A 12,519-nucleotide genomic window follows, 5' to 3' on the forward strand; every position below is an offset into this window, starting at 1 on the left:
TTTATACGTAATAATAATAGTCAGATAAACAATTAAAAATTTACATATGATTCCACAATATAATTTATCCATTTTATACGTAATATTATTAGCCACCTAAACAATTAACAATTTACGATTCCACAATATAATTGATCATCTTTATTCGTAATATTAATAGCCAGATAAACAGTTAACAATTTACGATTCCACAATATAATTTATCATCTTTATACCTATTATTAATAGCCCGATAAACAATTAAGAATTTACATCTGATTCCACAATATAATTTATCCTTTTTATACGTAATATTATTACCCAGATAAACAATTAACAATTTACGATACCAAAATATAATTTATCATCTTTATACGTAATATTAATAGCCCGATAAACAATTAAGAATTTACATCTGATTCCACAATATAATTCATCATCTTTATACGTCATATTAATAGCCAGATAAACAATTACCAATTTCGATTTCTTAATATAATTTATCCTTTTTATAAGTAATATTAATAGCCAGAGAAACAATTGAAAATTTACGATTCCACAATATAATTTATCATCTGTATAAGTAATAATTATAGCCAGATAAACAATTTACGATTCCACAATATAATTTATCATCTGTATAAGTAATAATTATAGCCAGATAAACCATTTACGATTCCAAAATATAATTTATCATCTGCACAAGTAATAATTATAGCGAGATAAACAATTTACGATTCCACAATATAATCTATCATCTGTATAAGTAATAATTATAGCCAGATAAACAATTTACGATTCCACAATATAATTTATCATCTGTATAAGTAATTATTATAGACAGATAAACAATTTACGATTCCACAATATAATTTATCATCTTAATACGTAATATTAATAGCCAGATAAACAATCAACCAATTTACATCTGATTCCGCAAAACCTCTTTTTATACTTGTACCGTGCCAATGCAATATTAATCCGATTTACCAGAATTTGATATTGGAAATAGCTTTTACTGATTCAATACTCTCTCTCTCTCTCTCTCTCTCTCTCTCTCTGCCAAATAAAATTGAGGATATTTTCCTATTATATTTAATTCTGTTCGTTAGGATGGAGAAATATAACGCTTGACATTTGACAATTATTGCCTGTTAATTAATTGGATTTGGAAACCAGTATTTTGCGTTTCATTGAAGCCTTACGATATTGAACGATTTGATAAGTTTCATTAATATATATATATATATATATATATATATGTATATATATATGTGTGTGTGTGTGTATATATAGTGAGAGAGGCCGCGAGAAGAGAGATAATATATATATATATATATATATATACATATACACATATAACACATATATAGTGAGAGAACGCAAAAAGAGATATATATATATATATATATATACACACACACACATATATATATATATATATATACATACACACACACACACACACACATATATATATATACATATATATACATAACACACACACACATATATATATATATATATAGTGAGAGAGGCCGCGAGAAGAGATAATATATATATATATATATATATATACTAATATATATACATATACATATGATAAATAAATATAAATGTATATATAAATACATATAATGAATAAAAAATATATATATATATATATATATATGTCTGTATAGAGAGAGAGAGAGAGAGAGAGAGAGAGAGAGAGAGAGAGTTAATTTCCTAAACACCAGAAAATGCTAGAATACATATTTCATCTCTAGGTGCGCTCCTCAACTCTTAATTGATGTGAATGGAACCGATTATGGAGAGTTACGAACTGCATTTGGTCAGCCGGAATAGTGATGACGTTAATTGATTTGCCCTTCGTTGGCCTGGACCTAGGCTCGATTAGGCAAGCATTTAGAGGGGTCAAGCAGGATCACTGGCTGCGGTAAAATTAGCCTTAATCATACCGACATTAAAGCCTGGTTTCGTTGTCACCGAGACGTTTTAAGTGTCCCCGTGCCGTCAAAAACGACGTCTAAATATTTAGATAGATATGCACACACACGCACGTGGACACGAACATACACACACACAGACAAACGTTCCTACCGCGTCCCCGTTTCGTAACTACAACCCGCTGGTTTAGCAATTTGTGGGAGAGAGTGGTTTCCAAGTGTACCTCTAGGGGTAGCCCCCCTCACACCAGGTATGACTACTCCTTCTGCCCCCTGAGCGTGACAAGTACGATGTGTGTATATATATATATATATATATATATGTGTGTGTGTGTGTGTGTGTGTGCGTGAGTGTGTGTGTGTATGTGAGTGTACTGTATGTGGTGAGTGTTCTTTGTATAAACCTACACGATTATGGGTTTTTTTAGCCTTTTATAGTGATTAATAGAATGCCAGAATATGCATTGTATCCATTCTTAATTAATTTTTCATATAAAAACTTAATTATACAGAAAGAATTTCTTACATTTTCATAAGTAATCACAAATTTTCTTATTCATATTATCTCCAACGAATGGTCTTTCTTAGAAATCTTAATGTGCTTTAATCACCTTTTTTAACCTCGGCAATTATCTCAGATAATTGCTTTTAATATGCAAATTAGGAAGCTTCATTATTTTAGTTTTCCTCCCTCCCTAATCTAATCAAATTCAGATAATGTTGCTAATTATGGAAACCAAATTCAGAATGTTTAAATATACGGATTAAGCGAGATTTATTCATTTTAAATCATCTAAAGAGGAGATATTATCTGGCCAATGTGGTAACGTCACTGATTGGTGAACGCCAGACTGGGGTTCGAGTCCCGCTCAAACTCGTTCATTTCCTTGGTCGCTGCGACCTCACTATCATTGTGAAATAAGGACGGAGGTTTTGAAGGATTCTATAGGCCTATCTGCTGAGTCCTCAACATCCATTGCCTGGCCCTCCTTGGTCCTGGCTTGGGTGGAGACGGGGCTTGGGCGCATATATGCATATATGGGCATTGATATTATTATTATTATTACTAGCCAAGCTACAACCCTAGTTGGAAAAGCATGATGCTATAAGCCCAAGGGCTCCAACAGAGAAAAATAGCCCAGTGAGGAAAGGAAATAAAAGGAAATAAAGTAAAATGTCATTGTCCCTTGCCTCTGCCATTCACGAGCGGCCTTTAAACCTTTAAACCGGTGGATACTGATGACAGGAGGATTAATTAACTTTCGGAGGATTTACTCACCGAAGGATATCGGCGTTGATTATGCAATCAAAACGGAGAATTCAGTTTAATTCGCATGATTAAGCTCAATTTTGCTCTCTCAATGGGATATTTGAGTGGCGTTGGTCCATCCAGTGATATTGCTCCAGATGGAGGTTCATATTGATGTAAAACTAATATACATACATACATACATACGTATCATTATTGTATTATTATATTATTATAATAATATAATATATAATAATATACATACATACATATATATACATACGTATACAAACATATACTGTGTTTATATACATATACATAAATGTGTATATATATACATATATATATATATATGTATATTATATATATATATATATATATATATTAGGTAGATATATATATATATATATATATATATATAAATATATATATATACATATATATATATGAGAGAGAGAGAGAGAGAGAGAGAGAGAGAGAGATGGCAATAGATGTTACAGACCTCCAGATGCGGGTACCAATAAACTGGCGAATCAATTAAAGGGTGATAGACCAGGGTCTATCCACGATCTAGCAAACGATATGTAAGTGCTGTACCCTTAAGTCACATACATATTCACACACATTTATATATATATGTATGTGTGTATACATATATATATATATATATATATATACTATGTGCATGCGTATGTATGTTTCTGCGTGCCTCGAGAAATTATAATTTCTAAAAACTATCAGTTAATGAGATCGTGTTAATATTTCCACACCCCTGCTAATCAAACAGCTTTTTTCATAATCAAATCCTTTTGCAGAGTTTCTATAAACAGTTTTAATTCTGAGAAAAAAACGATGTATATATTTATATGATTTAATTTTCTGGAAAATTAGTGTTTTTTTTTCTTTCATTTTGTGTTCAATCCCGTTGGAAAAATAAGAATTTGTCACAATTATAGTCACTCGTTTATTTTAATATCTGCAATTACAAAGGATAATTGCATTTTACGGCGAATAACGCAGGCGGTTTTTCTTAATCTTAATGTCCCCAATTTACATGACAATGTATTGTTATTAATGCCACTAATTACATGAAAAAAAAATATATTAAATTATTGTTGTAAATAGCCAAGGGTATTATTCTATACGTAATCATCAACAAATTACGAATTTCTCTAAACGGCTTATCCCTTCAAATGTAGCTCATTAATGGCAGAAGCAAAATACAGCACAAGATTCCCAGGGGCCAACCATTTATACATATGACCAGTGCCCAAGGGGCCCCCTCCTCCTGCCCCTCCAACCAAGCGAAGACTATAGTCCATTTCTTTTAGCGATGCATATTTGCACCGACTCGCAGCGGTGCCCTTTTAGCTCGGAAAAGTTTCGTGATCGCTGATTGGTTGGAATTATCTCGTCCAACCAATCAACGATCCGGAAACTTTTCCGAGCTAAAAGGGCACCGCTGCGAGTCGGTGCAAATATGCATCGCTAAAAGAAATGGACGATAGGTAGGTTCTGGAAATGGCTGCTTTACTATAAGCTCAGCCAAACAGCTCATAATAAAATCTGCAAATTGTAGTGTTTGAGCTGGGCTCGAACTCCGGCTCACAGTTTGCAAAGCACACACCCTGCTCCAAAGATAAGAAATGCTCCTACATAATGACGGGGTTTGATATTTCTTGATGGTCACCCTTCCAAGTACTGACTAACCCCAATATTGATAATGATAATAATTTTCAAAATGATAATAATAATTCTAATGATTTTGATAATGAAATATATTTTAATAATTTCAATAATAAACAAAGCCGTTTCTAGTCCAGTCCAAGAAAGAGTCCTCAGACATGTCCTTAGTCATGTCTGGGGTTTGGCCAATTTTCATCACCAACCTGGCCAAGTGACTACATAAGGCTGATCTGATGAATAGCGGTATACCGAAAACATCATTTCCTTTGCCCGCCAAAATATCAAGACTCTTTAGCTATGATAAGCACCTCTTCCAGGAGGACACTCCAAAATAAAACCATTGTTCTCTAGTCTTGGATAGTGCCATAGCCTCTGTACCATATGGTCTTCCACTGACTTGGGATAGAGTTCTCTTGTTTGAGGGTACACTCTGGCACACTATTCTATCTTATTTCTCTTCCTCTTTTATTAGTGTTTTAATAGTTTATATATGAAAGCTTTACTTTAGTGTTGTTACTGTTCTTAAAATATTTTATTTCAATTGTTCATTACTTCTCTTTCAGTTTATTTATTTCCTTATTTCCTTTCCTATTGGAGCCGTTGGGCTTATAGCATCCTGCTTTTCCAACTAGAGTTGTAGCTTAGCTAGTGATAATAACAACAACAACAACAACAACAACAACAACAACAACAACAACAATAATAACAATAATAACAACAACAACAATAATAAAAATAATAACAACAACAACAACAACAATAATAATAAAAATAATAACAGCAACAACAACAACAACAATAATGATAATGATAATAATAATCATAACAATAATAATAATAATAACAACAATAATAATAATAATAATAATAATAATAATAATAATAATAACAATAATGATAACAACAACAACAACAACAACAATAATAATAATAATAAAAAATAATAATAATAATAATAATAATAATAATATGAATTATCAATTATTCGAAAACATCACTCACTACAGCACCTCCCCCAAAAGATACTTTGAGAGTAACATCCTCTCGGTTAAAATGGTAAATAAAACCAAGGTAGTTCTAAGCGAGAACCTGGTGATTGCAACTGACGACAGAAACAGTTACAACATCGTTAATTGCAGACGCCCGCTGAAATCGGTGACAATTATCTAATTAGGACAAAAGTTTAGCCCCATCCGTTGAAGGAGTTTGAGTGGACAAATTCTAATAGGAGCTGTAGTGCTTATTCTAATTACATTACTTGAGAGCGGTTTCCCTTCTGATAGTCGGCAACTCATTAGAAGTAATTAGTGATAATTACCTGTGTTCAAGATTGCATTCTATTTCCCAAGGGGGTTGAAACGTATGCACAAACGCATTACGTGAAATGTAATTTGCTTTTAATTTTTATTTATATTATGTAATATTCGTGATTGGTACTTGGGATAAAATACTGTAAACGATGAAAAAAAAATAACGATTGCTAATGGTAACTGCGAAATAGAACAAGATTGGAAATTAAATTGCCGACAATTAAAATAAATATCTGATGAGGAAGCTTAAAACAGCCCTTTGCCAACAAGTATATTTTGTAAAGAAAATTTCAAATAGAAATTGCTTTGGAACAAATGATTCCAAATAAGAAAATAACTATATTAACTTTTTTTTTTTTAATGATCTACCTGCCATGACGACAATAAGACATCCAAATGCAACTATCAACATCCTTGTATAGGTGGGACGGGGAGTCCCCAGCCGAGATCAGTGCTCCTGAGACCGAGTTCGAGTTTGGCCATCGACAACAAGCAGTGGTCGGTAGCTGCATTTGCAGAACTCAAGAACTAGAGGGGCACTCAGTAGAGCGCAGACCTCCGCCGCCACAGCTTATTTCCCGGCCTTGACCTTGACCTTTGACCTTAACATATATTCATTGGCGCGCATTTTCACACATTCAAATATAAGCCAAGTTTGAAGTCTCTGTGACAACGATGTCCAAACTTATGGCTGATTGCATGAATTGGATATTTTGCTTGATCGTGACCTTGACCTTGACCTTCCAAAATTAGATTTTTCCCAGCTTTTTACATAACAGTTAATCCGTGCAAGTTTCATTACTCTACGATTCAAACTGCGACCAGGATGCTGTTCACAAATAAAAACACACAGAAACAGAGGGTAAAACAAAACCTCCTTCCAACTTCGTTGGCGGAGGTAAAAAGAGCTTGGGGATTGTACCTTCAACACTGAGAAATAGTTGAAATACCACACTCTTCTGACATCATCCTCTTCAAAGGGTAAAATGAATATAGTGAAAACTAGAAAATAGAAATACATAGAAATGATTAGCTGGCATGCCCTTCACACTCCCCAAGAGAGATTAATCCATCAAACGTTTAACTGGGCTTCACTAGGCACTAGAAGAGTTGGAAGACCCAGGCCTACATAGCTGAGGACTATGAAGCGTGAAGTAGGAGATGATGAATGGAGAAGTATTGAATTAAAAGCTCAAGATAGAGACGACTGGTGAAATCTAACCGAGCCTCTTTACATCAATAGGCGTTGGAGGAGATAATGAAGATGGTAAGCTTCCCCTAATAATAGTGGCCCAGGATACGAACCCCATCTGCTGATACGGACACAGTATACAACGCCTTAGCTCATGTTAAAACATCAAATATTACTCTCCATTCATAACTATGTTCATAGCTATATTCAATAGTCTATATCATGTCATCTCATATCACTTCTTCCATGAAAATACATGTGCCATATGTGATATGGCACACGTATTTTCAATTTCATTTATAAACCCACTGTAAAAATAAACCCCGTAATTTTAATCGGAGATTCTCCGTAAAAATATACTGATCTTAGCCGTATTTCAGTAAAATATAGGAGACCGTAATTTTATCATACTTTATCATTTTCTTTTACGGGTTGGTGACCGTAATATCAGTCCTTTACGTCAATATATCTGTTTTTGAAAGGCAAACTGCCAGGCACATCTATTCCATTTTTTTTTTACGACTAAATTTTAACAGTACAACTAATCACTTTACGTTTTTTTGCCTCTATTCTGTTTAATACAACCCAATTCCATTACATTCATCTTTCATGTCGACTGAAATTTGAACGACGCAAGAGCTTTTGGATAAGGCAGGGTACGTCGTACCCTAAAAGACTGACCGGAGCCGCCAATCTCATGTTATTCAAATTGAAAAAAAAAAAAAAAAAAAAAAAAAAAAAAAAAAAAAAAAAAAAAAACACTGAAAGTGCGCCAGAAATGCATCAGACTGGTATGTGGCTTTGAAGTCCTCCCACGGGAGCAGTCTTTTTTTACGATGGTCTAGCAACAACTTACAGGGTGGAATTATTCATTTCTTCTTTTTTTCTATTCTTTTCTTGTGCAAATTATTGGTTTTCCTCATTCTTTTAGTATGGAACGTTCCCATGTTTCGTTTTCTCTGGATAAACCTTCGTGTTGATATGAAGTTACAAATACGAAATTAACTTTTTTTTTTCCATCTCTAATAGAATGTTTTAATTTATTCAATAGAGATAAAAGTATGATGAGGGAAAATATATTCAACTATCTCTAATAGAATGTTTTAATTTATTCAATAGAGATAAAACTATGTTGACGGAAAATATATTCAACTATATGTAATAGAATGTTTTAATTTATTCAATAGAGATAAAACTATGTTGACGGAAATATATTCAACTATCTCTAATAGAATGTTTTAATTTATTCAATAGAGATAAAACTATGTTGAGGGAAAATATATTCAACTATCTCTAATAGAATGTTTTAATCTATCAAATAAAGATTAAATTATGTTGACAAAAAATTTACTTTGATAAGGTAATAGATTGTTTTAAATTATCATGAATTCAAATCCTTAACGTAACTCTTAGAACAGCGTTGCCACAAAGGAATCTAATTATCCAGTAAAACTAAACAAGTAAGCATCAATGATTTTGGCAAATATCTGGAAAGATTATATCTGAAACCCCTTTTATGTCTTCTGGTTTAATTCTTTTTCACTGTCAGAAATTTCGAAGGCAGTTTTTAATCTCTTTTAATATTTGCACTAAATTTTTTTTTCCAGAAATTTCACTACTTGAAAGATTGGAAATTGATGAAATAAGAAGAATAGCAGACGTAGTAAAGATTTCAGTAGTGATATGAGTGTCATGACTGAGATGGTGTGAGCATGTATATATGTATGTATGTATGTATATATATATATATATATATATAGATACACCGTATACATAAATACATATATACACCTATATAACTGTATATATATATAAATATATATATATATATATATATATGTGTGTGTGTATGTGTGTGTGTGTGTGTGTGTGTGTGTGTGTGGAAGGTGGCGCGAGATTGAGGAGGGCTTGGGAGGAACTTGTTAATGGGAAGATTGAGAGGGGAGAATTAGATGGCGAGATAAGGTGAAGGATGATATGGAAAGAAGAGGTTTGGTGGAAGAGAATGCCTTTGATAGAAGGCATTGGAGAGGGTGCATCAGGCAACCGACCCATTAATGTAAGGATAACGGTGGCGAAGAAGAAGATAAGGTGAAGGATGATATGGAGAGAAGAGGTTTTGGGGAAGAGGGCGTCTTTGATAGAAAGCATTAGAGAGGGCGCATCGGGGAAATTAACCCTTTAATGCAAGGATAACGGTGGGGAAGAAGAAGGTAAGGTGAAGGATGATATGGAGAGAAAAGGTTAGGGGGAAGAGGACGTCTTTGATAGAAGGCACTAGAGAAGGCGTATCAGGCAATCAACGCCTTTATGTGGAGATAACAATGGAAAGAAGTTCTCAAGACTGTCTTACTCTTTAGTTGGCCAAGTTCTTTAACTTTAACTAGTTGTAAGTTGTTTATTTCTTAGAAATTTTTCCAAATAACTATTAGACTCTTGAATGTGGTATAGAAACCAATTTATATTAATTTATCTAAAGTAATAATTATCTGCAGTGAGATTAGTTCACCAAACGTTTAACTGGGCTCCACAAGGCACTAGAAGAATTGGAAGACCCAGGCCTACGTGGCTTAGGACTATAAACCGCAAAGTAGGAGATGATGAATGGAGAAGTACTGAATTAAAAGCTCAAGACAGAGACGATTGGCGAAATCTAACCGAGGCCCTTTGCGTCAATAGGCGTAGTAGGAGATGATGATGATGAATTATCTAGAATTTTATTTAGCCACTGATTTTATTAATTCAATCCGCTTTAGGTGTTTTAAATGCTATTTATAAGTTATTAAAGATAGGAATTGAAAAATTTGATTGTGATTCTTTTCCTGTTATAAGTAAGTATTTTACACGTTATTCCAACCATCTACTAAAGCAAAGGGATGCTTTCGAATTTCATTTTGTTAATTAATGACTACTCGATGTTCATTGCAGGAAAAACTACCAAAATGTATAGTTTCTGTTGTCAGTCACAACTGATTAAGATAACATAATGTAAATAAACTAGTGTACGGTACCCGTCAAAAATGACGGCTAAATATTTAGATAAATATGCACGTACACAGATTCAACCTTGTCAAGGTAAATGAACTATAAAATCCTGAGAATTCCACACAATCTAACTATTCAGCATGTTGTTGTAGCAAGATTGCATTTTGAGAGAGTGTAGCTGTGTACGGTGTACTTACGAACCTTTTGTAATCAAGTGAAAAAAACCCATGTTCCGATGTCTCATTATCCGTCAACATGGGACACACACACACACACACACACACACATATATATATATATATATATATGTGTGTGTGTGTATATATATATATGTTTATATATATGTGTGTATATATATTATATATATAAATATATATATATATATATATATATGTGTGTGTGTGTGTGCATATAACATATATCAATATATATATATATAGTTATACATATATATACATATATATATATAATATTGATATTTCAGATAAGCAAGAGATAGAATGACCTCATCAACTGAACGATAATCATAGTCGATTACTAACCTTAAAAAAAATTCTGAAGCATTAATTCAAAGTTTTTTCATCTCTTGTATGAAAAAAATTGTAATTGCTGTCGCAGTGTTGAAATTGCGTCATTTGACAAAAAGTCTTTAATTGGTGTCCCGCTGCTCATTATTGTTCATTAGCACCACTAAAGGGAAATACAGACCTACCCATGAATAATGTATTCCCAGCCATCGTTGATATTCTACTTGGGGAACTGACACAAAAAAATGTTCAACAAATCGTTACTTGGTTTGGGATGATAAATATTAACTGAGAGGAACGCATACCAATTATAACAATTTACGCTCTAACATGAATATCAAAAATAGATAGAAACTACATCAGAATTGACATAAAAATTTGTGGTAGCCGACCAGAAACGTACCTGTCTGGCGATTTGCCAGACAACGGTTCGAGCCCCACTCATTCTATATTTTCTTGCAGTGTCTGCAACCTCACTATTTTCGTGAGCTAAAGATGGGGTGTTTGGGGGAATCTATAGGTATACCTGCTAGGGCATCAGCAGGCATTGCCTGACCTCCCTTGTCCTAGCTTTGGTGAAGTGGGGGCTTGGGCGCTGATCATTGCTAGGACAATGTCACTGGCCCTTGCCTCTGCTATTCATAAGCTACCTTTAAACCTTCAAAGAAAATTAGATTAGAGATATTTCATCACCTTATTTTCCTTATATGAATTTTGATATTATGGGTCCAGATTATCTGTCCTTAGAATATGTTTATTTTTATTTATCTATCCAAGTGTGTGCAGAGACATGTGTGCAGTCTTAAGATAATTCTGCTCTAGGTTTTCTTTGAAAACAATGTAATAATTATATAGTCTTATCATTATTCATATTATTATTATTATTATTCTTATTATTATTATTATTATTATTATTATTATTATTATTATTATTATTATTATTATTATTATTATTATTATTATTACTAGCCAAGCTAAAACCCTAGTTGGAAAAGCAAGATGCTATAACCCAAGGGCTCCAACAGGGAAAAGTAGCCCAGTGAAGAAAGGAATTAAGGAAATATATAAATGAAGAGAACAAATTAACGATAAATCCTTCTACAAATAGTATCAACGTCAAAACAGATATGTCATATATAAGCTATAAAAAGACTTATGTCAGCCTGTTCAACATAAAAAAACATTTGCTGCAACTTTGAACTTTTGAAGTTCTACTGATTCAACTACCCGATTAGGAATATCATTCCTTCCTTTTCTTGATTACTTACATGATGGAAAATTCTATTGCCCTTAGAGAATATCATTTACATCGTGTCACTCAGGCATTCTTTTTTCTTATGATTTCTAATTAGCTGCTTGCTTTTCTAACAAATATGTAATAGAAAACAATATCCTCATTCTTCATTCTACACGAACTGTTAATCTCTTATCTCAATTTCTCGGTAAAAGCAGTGCATTTTACAGCTTTTTTCAGGTGTAATAAAAGTTTTATTTCTCTTCTCGTTATTGTAAAAGTCATCATATATATATATATATATATATATGAACATATATATGCATATATATACAGTATATATATATATATATATATATATATCAGTTTATTTGTTTCCTTATTTCCTTTCTGCACTGGTCTATTTTC

This window comes from Palaemon carinicauda, chromosome 22, assembly GCF_036898095.1.
Source record: "Palaemon carinicauda isolate YSFRI2023 chromosome 22, ASM3689809v2, whole genome shotgun sequence".
NCBI classification, from domain to species: domain Eukaryota; kingdom Metazoa; phylum Arthropoda; class Malacostraca; order Decapoda; family Palaemonidae; genus Palaemon; species Palaemon carinicauda.